The sequence below is a fragment of the Grammomys surdaster genome, unplaced genomic scaffold, assembly GCF_004785775.1.
Source record: "Grammomys surdaster isolate TR1022 unplaced genomic scaffold, NIH_TR_1.0 126391, whole genome shotgun sequence".
Lineage (NCBI taxonomy): Eukaryota > Metazoa > Chordata > Mammalia > Rodentia > Muridae > Grammomys > Grammomys surdaster.
The window spans coordinates 1,702,513-1,718,295 of record NW_021621185.1 but is presented as its reverse complement, the minus strand read 5'-3'; the positions used below and the strand labels follow the sequence as shown (position 1 = coordinate 1,718,295).

At 38.9% G+C, this 15,783-nt stretch overlaps 1 protein-coding gene across 3 annotated transcripts in view; it reads right to left on the bottom strand.

Annotated features, from left to right (window-relative positions):
* Positions 1-13,456, bottom strand: part of Fam172a (family with sequence similarity 172 member A) — a 416,134-nt gene extending 402,678 nt beyond the window's left edge. For 2 of the 3 annotated variants that reach the window (XM_028760102.1, XM_028760101.1), the window contains exon 1: positions 13,309-13,409. The gene's annotated coding sequence lies outside the window, so the exon portion shown is untranslated. Of the gene's footprint in view, positions 1-13,308 lie in introns of all 3 variants that reach the window. The other variant, XM_028760104.1, reaches the window with a different exon arrangement.
* Positions 13,457-15,783: the final 2,327 nt, after the last annotated feature.

Sequence of the window (15,783 nt, the reverse complement as noted above, 5' to 3'; positions counted from 1 at the left end):
GGGAAGGAAGGAAAAAAAGAGAAGCAAGCAGGAGAAAAGAGCATGGAAACAAGGCTGTGCTCCCACCTCGGTGTGCTGCTGCCTTGTCACAGAAAGCAATCAGATCAAGTATGGCTGAAAACTCTCAGCTATGAGCCAGAATCACCCTTTTCTCTTTGTAATTTGAATTACAATTTGATTGCAATTCTAGAAAGCTAGATAATGTGCTCAGGAGCTCAGTACTTCATGCAAGGTCCTAAGCAGTCTGCAGGACTGTTCTTCATGGGCCTCGGAAGCAGATGCAAGGTCCTGAGCAGTCTGCAGGACTGTTCTTCATGGGCCTCGGAAGCAGATGCAAGGTCCTGAGCAGTCTGCGGGACAGTTCTTCATGGGCCTCGGAAGCAGATGCAAGGTCCTGAGCAGTCTGCGGGACTGTTCTTTTCCCACACCCTTTGGCACATTCACAGTCCACGGCATTTACCTCCTGCTTCAACTCTGTCTCTCACTACAAATTTCTCCTCCAGTAATAACAAATTTCACTTTTGTTTTACAATGTCAATTGCCATAGAGGTAATTCAAGTATCTATCTAGTATATTTTAAATGATCACTTTTGAGTTTCCTAAATTAGGCATCCTTTTTTTCTTAAAAACCCAGTTACATCATAAAGAGTTTTTATTGATACTTGCTATCAGATCCTATGCATGGCTTTGTTCAAATATAAACTATTTTAACAAAGTCCTGACAGGACTGTAGATGTCCAGCCTAGCATGTAAGATCCTCTAGTGTGACATGCAAACTGCCTTATGACTAGGGTATCTACCTTTACTGACAGTAAAAACAAGAGTCACCTTTCTGTTTTCACGGTTTGGGTCCCATCAACTTCAGCTCTTCTGTGTCTTAAGCTTTATCTGAACCATCCTAGTATTTTAGACATATTATTTATCAGTCTCTCTGTGTATGCATAAATGTATACAAATGCATATGCACAGGAACACATGTGTTGTGGATCACACATGGTGGTCAGAGGAAAATTCAGGGGAATCAGTATTCATCTTCCATCATGGGCTCCAGAAATGGGGCTCAAGTCATCAATCTGCCTTATTCTTCTCTTTTGAGACAAGCCCTAACCCTGTTCGACCAATTCTTACATGATATATCTTCTTTCTCTTCTATCTGAATCTCATCAATCTGACTAATCTCATCCTTTTTAACCACACAAATTTCTAAATATGACCACTTAAGAAAAATCATCCCAATCAGACCTGCTGAGCCGGAACCATACAGGAACATCATGGGATCAAAGGCATCCAGATGGCTAAAGGCCCTCAAACCACAGTCAACAAAAGCCAGGGCAATATGGGACCTTCAGTGTACAGCTATCCTACTATATAGCAAGACCTGGATATCCTAACACAACCAAAGCACAAGAAAACGACCTTAAATCAAATCTTATAAGGATGATAGAGGCTTTTAAAGAGGAAATGAATACATCCCTTAAAGAAATACAGGAAAATACAATCAAACAGGTAGTGGTCTTTAAAGAGGAAACAAATAAATCTCATAAAGATTTACAGGAAAATACAAATAAACAGGTGAAGGAATTAAATAAAACATGTGGGACCTGAAAGTGGAGAAACAATAAAGAAAATACAAAGTGAGGGAATCCTGGAGATGGAAAACCTAGAGAAGAGAACAGAAACAACAGATACAAGCATCACCAAAGAATGCAGGAGATGGAAGAAAGAATCTCAGGCATAGAAGTTACAATGCAAGAAAATGATACATCAGTCAAAGAAAATGTAAAATCTAAAACATTTCTGACACAAAACATCCAGGAAATTTCGGATACCATGGAAAGACCTAACCTAAGAATAACAGTAATAGAAAAAGATGAAGAATTCCAGCTCCAAGGGCCAGAAGTAATTTTCAACCAAACCGTAGAAGAAAACTTTCCCAATCTAAAAAAAGAAAACATGCAAGAAGCTTATAGAATACTAAGTAGACTGGACTAGGGAAAAAAAAATCTTCCCACCACACAATAATCAAAACACAATTCTTTAAGTCAAAGAAAGAATATTTAAAAACAGCAGGGGGAAAAAAACAGTTAAAATGCCAAGGCAGACCTATCAAAATTACACCCATTTTCTCAACAAAAACTCTAAAAGCTAGAAGGGCTTGGACAGACTTGCAAACTCTAAAAAGAATCACAGATGCCAACCTAGACTACGATACCCAGCAAAACTTTCAATCACCACAGATGGAAAAAACAAGGTATTTCAAGACAAATGAAAATTCAAACATAACATCTATACACAAATCCAGCCATACAAAAAAATACTAGAAGGAAAATTTCAATCCAAAGAGAACAACTATATCCAAGAAAACACAGGAAATAATTACATGCCAGAAAAAACGGGGTGGGGGGGACTATGAACAGGCGTGCGCACATGCACATACACACACACACACACACTCTAACACCACCAACATCAAAAAAAAACAAACAGGAAAAAAACAATTGGCTAACAAAATGGATGTGAAAACAGGATCCATTATTCTGCTGCATTCAAGAAACACACCTCAGCAATAAAGATAGATATCCCCTCAGAGTAAAAAGCTGGAAAAAAGTTTTCCAAGCAAACAGATCCAAGAAGCAACCTGGGGTAGTCATCCAAATATCTAATAAAATTATAGATTAGATATAAGTAAAATAATAATATAAATATATAATGTATGAATGTATACAAAATATATAATATATAATAGAATAAAAAATAAAAATAAAATTCAAAAATCAACCAAAATTAATCAAAGAGACAGGGAAGAACACTTCATACTCATCAAAGAAAAAAATTTATCAAGATGGTTATCTCAATTCTGAATGCCTATGCCCTAAACGTAAGGGAACCTACATTTGTAAAAGAAACATTGCTGAAGCTTAAATTGCACATCAAAAACAACATATTAATAATGAGAGACTTCAACACTCCACTCTTTCCAATACACAGGTCTGACAAAAACTAAACAGAGAAATAACAAAACAAACATACATTATGAATGAAATGGCCTTAACAGACATCTATAGAATATTTCACCCAAACACAAAAGAATATACCTTCTTCTCAGCACCTCATGGATCCTTTTCCAAAATTGACCATAGAGTCAGTCACAAAGCAAGCCTCAACAGATACAGAAAAACTGAAATAACACCTTGTATCTTATCAGACCATCACGGATTAAAGCTAAACTTCAACAACAACAGGGCAATACTAGAAAGCCTACAAACTCATAGAAATTGACAACTCTCTAATCCATGATCTCTGTCAGGGAAGAAATTAAAGACTGTCTAGAATTCAATGAAAATGAAGGCACAATATATCCAAATTTATGGAAAACAATGAAAGCAGTATTGAGAGGAAAGTTCACAGCACTAAGTGCCTTCAGAAAATTAGAGAGTTAGCATATCAGCAATTTAAAAGTATACCTGAATGCTCTAGAAACAAAACAAAGAAAAAGAAGAAGCAAGCACACCAAAGACTGTAGAAGGCAAGAAATAATCAAAATTGGGGCTAAAATCAATCAGTTAGAAATAAAGAAAACAATATAAAGAATCAATGAAACCAAAAACTGGTTCTTTGAAAAAAATCAATAAGATAGACAAACTCATAGCTAAATGAGCCAAAAGAAATAGACAGTATCCAAATAAACAAAAGCAGAAAAGAAAAGGGAGACATAACAACAGACACTGAGGAAATTCAAAGAATCATTAGGTCTTATCTCAAAAGCCTATACTCTACAAAATTAGAAAATGTTAACAAAATGGACAATTTTCTAGATAGATGCCACTTTACCAAAGTTAAATAAAGATCAGGTAAACTATTTAAACAGCCCTACAACCCCTAAAGAAATAAAAGCACTCATTAAAAGGCTTGTGAACAAACAAATGGGGGGGGGGGAAGCCCAGGGCCAGATGGTTTTAGGGCAGAATTCTACCAGACTTTCAAACTAGCACTAGTACAATACTCCTCAAACTATTCCACAAATAGAAACAAAAGAAATACTGCCAAACTCATTCTATAAAGCTGGTCACCCTGATACCTCAACCACACAAAGAGTAAACAAAGAAAAAGAACTTAACTCTATTAACACTGATGCAAAACTACTCAACAAAATTCTCTCAAACCAAATCCAAGAACACATCAAAAACATAATCCATCAAGATAAAGTAGGCTTCATCACATGGATGAAATAATGGTTCAATATAAGAAAATCAATGTAATCCACCATATAAGCAAAGTGAAAGAAAAAAATCACATGATCATCTTATTAGATGCTGAAAAAGTCTTCGACAAAATCCAACAGCCCTTCATATTTAAAGTATTAGAGACATCAGGGATAAAAGGCACATACCTAAACATAATCAAAGCAATATACAGCAAGCCAATGCAACCATCAAGCTAAATGGAGAGAAACTTAAATTAATTCCGTTAAAATCAGGGATAAGACAAAGTTGCTCACTCTCTCCTCTTCTATATAGTACTTATATACAATATAAGTAAAATTATAGTACAATATAGTTCTAGCCAGACCAATAAGACAACTAAAGGAGATCAAGGGGATGCAAACTGTAAAAGAGGTCAACGTATCGCTATTTGCAAGTGATATGATAGTATACATAAGCGATCCCAAAAGTTCCACCAACAGCAAACCTACAGCCAATATCAAATTAAATGGAAAAGGCATGAAACAATCCCACTAAAATCAGGGACAAGACAAGGCTGCCCACTCTGTCCTTATAGTACTCCAAGTTCCAGCTAGAGCAATTAGACAACAAAGGGAGATCAAGGGGTACAAGTTGACAAGAAGTCAAGGCATCACTATTTGAGGCTGATATGACAGTATACATGAGAAACCCCCAAAATTCCACCAGACAACTACAGCTGATAAGAAAAAAAAAGCAAAGTGGCTGGATATAAAATTAACTCAAACAAATCAGTAGCCTTCCTTTATATAAGTGAAAAACAGGTTGAGAAATAAATTAGGGAAACAACACCATTCACAAAAGTCACAAATAATATAAAATACCTTGGTGTAACTCTAACCAAGCAAGTGAAAGATCTGTATGACAGGAACTTCAAGTCCCTGAAGAAAAAAAGTGATGAAGATATTAGAAGATTGAAAGATCTCCCATTCTCATGGATAACTAGGATTAACACAGTGAAAATGGCCATCTTACCAAAAGCAATCTACAGATCCAATGCAATCCCCATCAAAGTTTCCAACATAATTTAAAAGAGAAATTCTCAATATCATATGGAAAAAATAAAAAACCCAGGATAGTCAAAACAATCTTGAACAATAAAAGAAGGCTGGGAGGAATCCCCATCCCTGACTTCAAGCTGTCCTACAGAGCACAGTGATAAAACTGCATGGTATTGGGACAGACAGACACATTGATCAACAGAATCGAATCGAAGACCCAGAAATAAACCCACATGTTTATGGACACTTGATTTTTGATAAAGAAGCCAAAGCCATGCAATGGAAAAATAAAAGCATCTTCAACAAACAGTGCTGGTCCTAACTGGATGTCTGCATGTAGAAGAATGAAAATAGATCTTATTTATCATCCTGCACAAAACTCAAGTCCAAGGATCTCAATATAAAACTGAACATACCAAATCTCATAGAAGAGAAAGTAGAACATACCCTTGAATGTATTGGAACAGGAGACAATTTCCTGAACAGAACACCAATGGCTCAGGCTCTAAGATTAACAATTGGTAAATGGGACTTTGTGAAACTACAAAGCAGTAAGGCAAAGGATTGCTGTCGATAGAACAAAACAACACCCTACAGATTGGGAGAGGATCTTCACAAATCCTGCTTCTGACAAAGAGTTAATATCCAAAATTTTTAAGGAACTCAAGAATTTAAACACTAACAACCCAAATAACCCAATTTAAAAATGGGCAACAGAGCTAAACAAAATTCTCAACAGGGGAATCTTGAATGGCAGAGAAGCGCCTAAATAAATGTTCAAAGTCTTTACTCATCAGGGAAGTGAAAGTCAAAACAACTCTGAGATGCCATCTTACACCAATCAGAATGGCTACGAACACTCTCCCATTGCTTGTAGGACTGCAAACTTGTACAACCACTTTGGAAAACAATTTGGCAATTTCTCAGAAAACTGGGAATAGTTTTACCTCAAGACGCAGCTATAGACTACTCCTGGGCAAATGTCCAAAAGATGCTCCACAAGCCCACAAAGACACTTGTTCATATTCATAGTAGCTTCTTTCATAATAGCCAGAAACTGGAAGCAATCTACATATCCCCCAACTGAAGAATGAATAAAGAAAATGTGGTACATCTACACAATAGAATACTAATCAGCTATTAAGGAAAAAGACTTCATAAATTTTCCAGGCAAGTGGCTGGATCTTGAGAATATCATCCTGAGTGAGGTAACCCAGCCCCAAAGAGACATGCATGGTATGTACTCACTTATAAGTGGATATTAGCCATAAAATACAGCCATGCTACACTCCACAGACCCATAGAAGCTAAACAAGAAGGCTTGAATCTCTCTTAGAGGGGGTAATAAAATAGTCATAAAAGGCAGATGGAAGGAACTGAGTGGGAGAGGGGGCCAGGAGAGAAATGGGGAGGGCGTTCTAGATCAGGCATGGGGAGGGATAGGAAGGGTGGCTGACTACAGCTGACTGGGATGGGGAGAAACAGGGGTATCTCCAGGAAGAGACAGAGACCTGGGACGTAAGAGGTACCTGAGAATCAATGAGGGTGTCCTTGGCTGTGACTCACAGTATGGTGATGAGGAACTTGTGGAAGCCACCTCCTGTAGCCAGGCACAAACCCCAGTGGAGGGATGGAGACACCAACCCATCCACAGAACTTTTGGCCCAAGGTTTATCCTGTCTACAGGAGATGCACAGACACGTGACTGGAACAGAGACTGAAGAAGAGGCCAACCAATGACCAGCCCAGCTTTGGACCCATCCCATGGGCAAGCACCAATCCTTGACACTATTAACGATACTCTGTTATGCTTTCAGACAGGAGTCCAGCATGGCTGTCCTCTGAGAGACTCCACCCAGCAGCTGACTCAGACAGATATATACACCCACAGCCAAACATTTGATGGAGCTAGGGGACTCCTATGGAAGAGTAGGAGGAAGGATTGAGGGCCCCTAAAGGATAGCAACTCCACAAGAAGACCAGCAGAGTCAACTAACTTGGACCCTTGTGGCTCTCAGAGACTGAACCATCAACCAAACATACATGGGCTGGGCCTGGGCCTCCTCACAAATATGTAGCAGATGTTCAACTTGGTCTTCATATGGGTCCAGGATGACTGGAGCAGGAGCTATCCTAAAAGCTGTTGCCTGTATATGGGATATGTTCTGGCTGGGTTGCTTTGTCTGCCCTTAGTAGGAGAGGATACACCTAGCCTCACAGAGACTTGATGTGCCGGGGTTGGGGGATACCTAGGGTACCTCCACTCGCTCAGAGGAGACGAGAAAGGGTCATAGGGAAAAGACTGTGAGAGGAGGTGACTAGGAGGGGGTCAGTGAGTGGGATGTAAAGTAAATAAGTAAATTATTATTATTATTTTAATTGCTTGATTAATTTTTTAAAAAAAGAAAAATCATCCCAATTATATCAGAGGTAATCCAGATGGGTTAATGTAATTTCCAAATTGAAGTTAATATCAGAAAATCTTCCTCAATATAAAGATAAATGATATCAAGAAAAAAGAAGGTATTCAAAGCAACATAGCCTCTCATCTACCAACTAATCAATTTTTTAACACTTTTAAATCATCTCATTTGGGATTATAACTGGGCCACAATCCCAGTTTGTTTCATCTTGTATACAAGGTAAATAAAATAAAGGTAAAGTATGTTTTGCAGAAGGAAACAGCCTTCCTGCCTTTGCTCTCTTGGACGTTTACTCTAAAGTGTTGAGCCACATATAGTAACTCTATAGACTCTCATGCTGATTTCTTGTAACTGATTGATTATGATGACGATGCTCCCAAATGGTTTATAGTGACACTGCTGTGTACTGGTTGTATACTGGTTATAATCATTGTTCTAAGGAGCTATTAAAGGGGTTTCCAAGTCCCTAACCACAACTCGAGCCTTATTATCACCCCTATAAACTCTAAGTAAATTAAGATCATGTTTATGATGATGTAACACTGTGCTTACTTCAAATATAAAACCTGTTATAAAGAAGTGTACATACAGTAAGTACTTGCTCTGCTAATCTGTCCTAACAGTAATATTTTCTCAGAAACAAAAAGTGTTACATACATTGCAAACCAAAGCGCTTCCAAAAACCAGGGGACAATGATGTAGAGAAAGCAATGCCCTGCTGCCATCTCTAACTTATGCGTAACTTAGCTGCAAAGCCTTGAGCAAGTCACTTCATATGTAGCAAATTGACAAATTTCAGTTAGCCAAAAATGATAAGGAAATTTATGGCATAATTTCCTTCATTCATTATTTAAACTACAGAAAAATGGTTGACTTAAATGAGCTTTATAACTGAAAGAGCTGGTAAGCCTCTGTTCCCAAAGTATGTAATAAATGGTATTTGGAAAAAAAAAAAAGTTACTCGTTACTTATTTACTCTAACCTAGTAGATATTCAGGCATCCTTCAGTTAAGATACTTCTTTTAAATATTAAATAAAAAATATTTTAATGGCTAACATGGTGGTTGATACCTTTAATCTCAGCTTTTGAGAGGCAGAGGCAGGTGGATCACTTTGAGTTTGAGACCAGCTTGGTCTTCATGGCAAGTTCTAGATCAGTCAGAGTTACATAGTAAGAGACTGGGGGAAGGAGGGAGGTTGTACTCAAATAAATCTCTGTCATAGGAACAGAAATCATGTGATACACATTCTCAAGAACTTACACTTACTTACTCCACAGAACCATACACAGCTCATACCTTCCAACAACAGCTAGTGACCCACAGAAATTCAAGCACGGTACTTGATATGGAGCAGGTCCCCCTGGATTACTGAGGGCCAAGTGTTTTGCTTCAGAACCACACGCTGAGAAGGGATTGGGGGTTTGCACTCTCTCACCCTCTTCCCCATGCCATTCCAATCTGTGAATCAATAGAATCTCATTACTTGGTTGTTGGGTCCTCTCTGTGTTGTCAGTCACAGTGCTCACTGTCTATTATTATTACTGATCTCCTTTGTCACTGTCCGTCCAGCCAAAGCACTGCTTTTCCTCACAGCATATCTTTTCTCCTCATCACTTTCCTTCAGTGTCCTTCTCTTCTCAGCTAGCAAACAAAGGTGGTCTACTTCACAGGAACAGCCAGACAATCAATATACCTTTTTCCTTTCAACTAAAGAAGAAGTCAACAAAGCAAAGCAGACAGATCTTTGGTTTCTCTGAGCTGTTTTCATCATAATGTGATACTAAAAGCTTTGTTCATTGTACAAAGGAAGCTTTTAGTGTTCTGTTTTTGTTTTTGTTTAATTTCTAAGTATGGGGTTTAGATACCTAGCCTACAGTCATTTGAGGGCTTTTAATATTATAGAACTTTAAGGTTAAAAAGCAAGAAAACACATGGTGTTTGCTATCTTAAAAGGCAACCCAACACTATAAAATATCACAAATTAATCTTAAAAAGTTTTATTGGAATCAATTCTTAAATTAAGAAGCTTGAAACACAGCTGAGTGCTATAGCATTTGTCCAGTATGCATAAGTCCCTGGCTCAATCCCCAGTACAACACACACCTCAAAGAGCTGGGACTGGTTACCACACCTGTAAGCCTATTTAATCTTGCTATGTATATGGATGTGGCAGAAGAATTGTGAGTATGAAGCCAGCCTAGACTACAAAGCCTATTCCAAAAACTCCAAAGTAGATATGTTAGTGACCAAAAAGCACAGTAAAAAGTACTTAACATCACCAATATTGTCCTACTATGAACCAAAACCACAGTCCTACACAGTTATGAGTATGGCAATTACCTTTTTTTAAAGGTGTCACGAAGATGTGGACAAATATTCACAACACTGTGGGAAAATGAGAACCCTGTGCATGGCTGATGGGAAAGGAAAAGTGGATAGTCATCATGGTAAACAGTACGGCAACTCCTTAAAAACTTAGACTCAGAATCACATGTTAGTCAGCTTTCTGTTACTGTAACAAGCACTAAGATAGTCAGCATATAAAGGGAAATGTTCTCTTTGGCCCACAATTTTAGAGGGTTCAGTACATCTTTAGTTGGTCCTATTGCTTCCGTACCTACGCAAGGGAACACATTATAGTGGGAGCAGAAAGGAACACATGGCAAAGCAAACAGCAAACACTAGCCAAGAAGCACAAACAAAGGGAAGAGGAAGGGGCTAAGACCCTACTACCCTCTTCAAGGGCATGAAAACCTTCGAGCAGGACCTGATGATAACCTCCGACCAGGACCTGATTCTTTCCCATAGCACTTTTCTGAGTATTCAACCTTAATAAATACACATTCAAGATGCAAACTTTTCCAAGTTACCATTTAGTCAGTTTCACTGACAGATATATAACCAGAAGAAATGAACATAAGGCAGACAGATGTTCATGCACACAGCAGCAGCATTGACAGTAGTGGCCAAAAAAGTAAAAGCAAGTACACAGAGATAAAAGCTGCTTCAGTGATTATTATCTTCAGCTTTTAAAGGAAGGACATTCTGACATAAGCAATAACATAGTTCAAACTTGGGAACATTGTCCTAAGTTAAATAAGCCAATCACAAAAGGACAAATGCTGTATGAGTATACTCATATGATATGTTCACAGTGGTCATAGACACAGACGCAGAAAGACGCTCCATTGTTGCCAGGGGCTAAAGACAGTTAGCAATGAGGAGGTGGTATTTAACAAGTACAGAGTTCATCCAGGAAAACTGAAAAAGTACTAAAGACAAACAGCAATGATGGCTATTCAACGGCATGCACATCATTTGTATAACTGAACTGAATACTTGAAATTGTTGTTGTTGTTGCTGTTGTTGTTTTTCTTTTTTTAACAGAAAATCTTTAAAATACTTTTATTGAAAAACAATACAAAATAACATTCAAATCTCGTGACCGCTTTCTGGGACTCCAATATAGGTATAATCGTAATAATCAAAATAAAGGTAAAATAAATGCACCAGTGGAGATGTCATGACTATTCCTGGTTGTCACCTTGACTACATCTGGAATGAACTACAATCCAGAAGTGGAGAGCACACCTGTAGTACAGATCTTGAAGTTGGAATAAACAGGCTTCTAACCCAGATCTTGACATGGAGATATTGATGCATACTGGGCATGAAAACTTAGGCCCAGGCAAGGTAGAACATGCATTTAATCCCAATCTGATGTCTGAGTTCAAGGTCAGCCTGGGACAAAGCAAGTTCCAGATCCAGGAGTGGTGGTACACATCTTTAATCTGAACCACACCTTCTGCTAGAGATCTACATGAGGACATTGGAGAAGAAAAACTCACTCTTCTTTGTCTGCTTGCACTTGCTCACCAACACATCTGTTGGAGCTTACCTCTTCAAGATTCCAGCTTATACAGAAAAGCAGACAGGGTTTTCTGTGTAACAGTCCTGACTATCTTGGAACTTATTTTGTAGACCAGGCTGCTCTCAAACTCACAGAGACCCTCCTGCCTATGCCTCCCAAGTAAAATATTGTGTTAGGTACATCTTACTATAATGATAAAGAAAATGAAAAGTAAAATTGGTACAGAGAAGAGACATATTTACTAAATACTGACACTACTGGGCAAACTCAATCTAACAAAACAAAGGGCAACATACATTACATTAACTGACTAAACATTGGTAATTTTGTTATTGCTCAATAAAGAGCATAGAAGTACCTTTGAATGTGTACTGACCCTAGATTCTCCTCCCAAAGCTAAGCTGGTGGTCAATAAGTATGATCTCTCATAAACATAACAAGTCAGAGCCTTTGTACTCACCTAAACCATACCCCCCATAACTGTAGAGTCCAGTTTCTCACTTAATTTGGATCTCTACTCAACAGGCCCTTCTCCCCTCCACTTGCTTCATTTTTCCTCACGAGCCTTTTCACTACTGTTTATGCATTTTCATGAGGATTGCTCTCCACTCACTAGAGTAAAAGCACCAGCAGCCCAGGACCTTCTGTATTGTTTACTACCATCTTCTCTGAACATGGCACACTACCTGACATACTGTCGGTGGCTAGTCAATACAAGCTAGATGAATACAGATCAATGCTCGCAGCATTATAAATTCTGTTTTCCTCCCGGCCTGGATACTGTTCTGCCATTAGAAGTGCAGCTGTAGTCACAGCCAAAAAGCCATTCCACACAGCCCTTCAATTCTCATCCCTTTGACAGTTAAAGGGGCCAGACTCCTAAGTTTAAAAGTAGGAAAGCTTACAGAACACACCATGCCAGCACTAACAATGAAACCCGAACTTAGCCTGCTCTGACTTAGTCTGAGAATGAAAAGGGGTATCTGTCTCTCACAAGAAAGGAAAAAGAATAAGGAGAAACAGAATATTTTGAAAGTTCTTTTTGACAAAACTAATCCATGAGCTTTAAGAGCACCACCACACTGGACCTATTATATCAAAACAATCGAAACAAGGCAGTAACTGGTCCAGACCACAGAACTTTCTCAATACAGCTTTTTTGAGGATTTGGGGAAAATGGACAATACGATTTGTCTTTAAAATGTAACTCAAACACTCTTAGACAGAAGTTACTTGATTACAAAGACAGACACTTTGGGAAAGCACGTGATGTGGTCTACTTCAGAATGTAAGTAACTTACAGAAGAATGTATACATCCTACTAACGTACACATGATACACGTTTTTGAGGGCATTTTATAAGTACACTTCAATGTTTGCTATTAATGTATGCCACGGCGTTAGCGGTTGACACTCTTTGTATGAAAACGAACAACTAAAAACAACTTCAACCAGACAACTGCAATACATTAAGTGGAGGGTCTTTTCCTCTATCTAAGGTATCTGGTGACAATCAAAGGCTCAGGGACTCAGACACAGGCTAGCCATCCCAAGTCACACATGTTCCTCCTGCCTGGAGAGTGGACAAGGCAGGTGAGGCAGCCCTTTTACAAGGTCTTGCACATAGGTGAGAGAAGTGGCCCAGAGACGACACGTGGCTTCTGACATTCAGGACCCCAGCGCCAGCATCCCGCCCGAGTCTAGCCAAGGCCAATCTCTCCAGGGTCTCGCCCCTGCGGCAGGTCGCAGAGGTGGCCAGCACAGTCCTACCTGAGCTCTGTCCCCAGCAGGAACGCTGAGAGGGTAGGGGCGAGGAGGCGTGGCCGTCTAGATCTCTGGGCGAACTCCCTTGCGCCTGGCTCCTACTTTCTCTCGAGAGAGCGGCGCCCAGACCAAGTTCGAGTTGCACTTCCGGGGTCTGCAGGGGACTTAAACGTCATTACGCATGCGACGGCCGCGGTGCCAAGAACCCGGAAATGGGCGGGGCGAGCCTCTAAGTCTGTTCCTGAGGCTCTGGGAGAGGGAAGCTTGTGGTGCATTATTGGAGTGTCCTTGTCCTACGCTGCTATCCTAGGCTCTCCTAAAGCCTCGTTCTGGAAGAGGAATTTCAATATTCTCTGTGATGTTGGCCTTAAGAAAATTGCCCATGTCCGTGGTTTGTGTGATTTCACCCCGCCTGTGATATTCAAGTTGAGATAGGAGGCCTATGTTTGAAGAAAAATTGTATTTACCACAAAATTAAGACAGGAAGTTAACCCTAATATCCTAGTGAGAGCTGACTCAACTGGGAAGTATGTTAGTGTTGTGTTTATCCAAAACAGGTCTGAAAGATTCTTCTCTTTAGGTGTGAGCAATGGACACAAATGATTTAATATTTTATATGTATTTTAATCATGAAAAGCAACATAATATATTTTCATTTTGGTAGACTGACCAGAATAAACAAGCTCATTAAAAATAAACCTAAGGGGGCTCAAGAGAGAGTTCACCTGTTAAGAATACTTACTGTTCTTAGAGAGAAGCTGGGCTGGGCTCACAAATGCCTACAACTTCAGTTCCAGAGGATCCCATCCCCTCTGGCCTCTACCGGCCTGTGCACACAAGTGGCTCACATAGGCACATACAAATACACACAAGACTCTAAAATCAAATCAAGATAAATCTCCTATAAATGGATAATCCTTGTCTAACCATGAGAAGAAACATTGAACAAAATATGTACTGACTGCTTCTTCCATCAACAGCATAATAAAGCATGCATTGAAACTATTAAGAACTAAGAGTAGTCAAATGAAGTAGAAACTTAAGGATTCTTTGGAAAGTAAGTTGTATTGAAAGGTGTTTTTCTGAGACAAACACAGGAAGGAGTGTTTTCCTGAAGTGGACATAGGTAAAAGGCTAAAAGGCAGACTTGTGAAGGAACTTTTCACTGAAATAGATGCAGGAGAAAGGGTGGTCTGTAAACACAAGCACGTGAAAGGACACATGATGAGGGATTCTTCACTAATAAGAGACTGACTGTCTCTGCTAAGTAGTGCCACTGCTGCTGATTCCTGTTTGCTATCCTGACTCTACAGAACTGGACTGCTGATGTATCCATGAATTGTTTATGAGTGGATCAAACTACAGCTGCAGACTCCTATGAACTGAACTACCGATTTCCAGACAAACACAGATGGGAGCTGCTCCAAAGAACCATTTCTAAAAAGGTCTGCTTCTCCACATCCTTTCATTTTTATCCTTTCTTTTCTGGTGGGTGGTGGGCTACAAAAGAGGTTAAAGTATTTAAGAACCACCATTAAAAATAGGATTTGATTCAGTGTATTTGATTATATGTCCTTGATCCACTTGGACTTGAGCTTTACACGCAAGGTGATAAATGTGTATCTATTTTCATTCTTCCATTTATTCAATAAATTCTACTTATTAAAGATGATTTCTTTTTTCACTGTATGTTTATGGCTTCTTTGTCAAAGATCAAGTGTGCAAGGGCATGTGGGTTTATTTCTGGGTCTTCAATTCTGTTCCATTGATCTACCTGTCTGTCTCTGTACCAATACCATGTGATCTTTACCACTATTGCTTTGTAGTACAGCTTGAGATCAGGGATGGTGATTCCCCAAATAAGATCTTTTATTGTTGAGAATTGTTTTGACTATCCTGGAGTTTTGTTTTTACATAGGAAGTTGAGAATTGCTCTTTCCATGTCTGTGAAGAATGGTGTTGGAATTTTGACGGGGATTGCATTAAATCTGTAGATTGCTTTTGGTAATATGGGCATTTTCACTATGTTAATCTTACCAATCCATGAGCATGGGAGATCTTTCCACCTTCTAAGGTCTTTTTTGATTTCTTTCTTAAGGAATTTGAAGTTCTTGTCATATAGATCTTTCACTTGCTTGGTAAGTTACATCAAGATATTTTATACTATTTGTGACTATTGTGAAGGATGTTGTTTCCTGAATTTCTTTCTCATCCTGTTTATCATTGGTATAAAGGAAGGCTACTGATTTGTTTGAGTTAATGTTATATCCTGCCACCTTGCGGAAGATGTTTATCAGCTGTAGGAGTTCTCTGGTGGAATATTGGGGATTGTTTATGTATACTATTATATCATCTGCAAATAGTGATACTTTGACTTCTTCTTTGCCAATGTGTATCCCCTTGTATCTCTTTTTGTTGTCTAATTGCTCTAGCTACAACTTCCAGTACTATATTGAATAGATAAGGACAGAGTGGGCATCT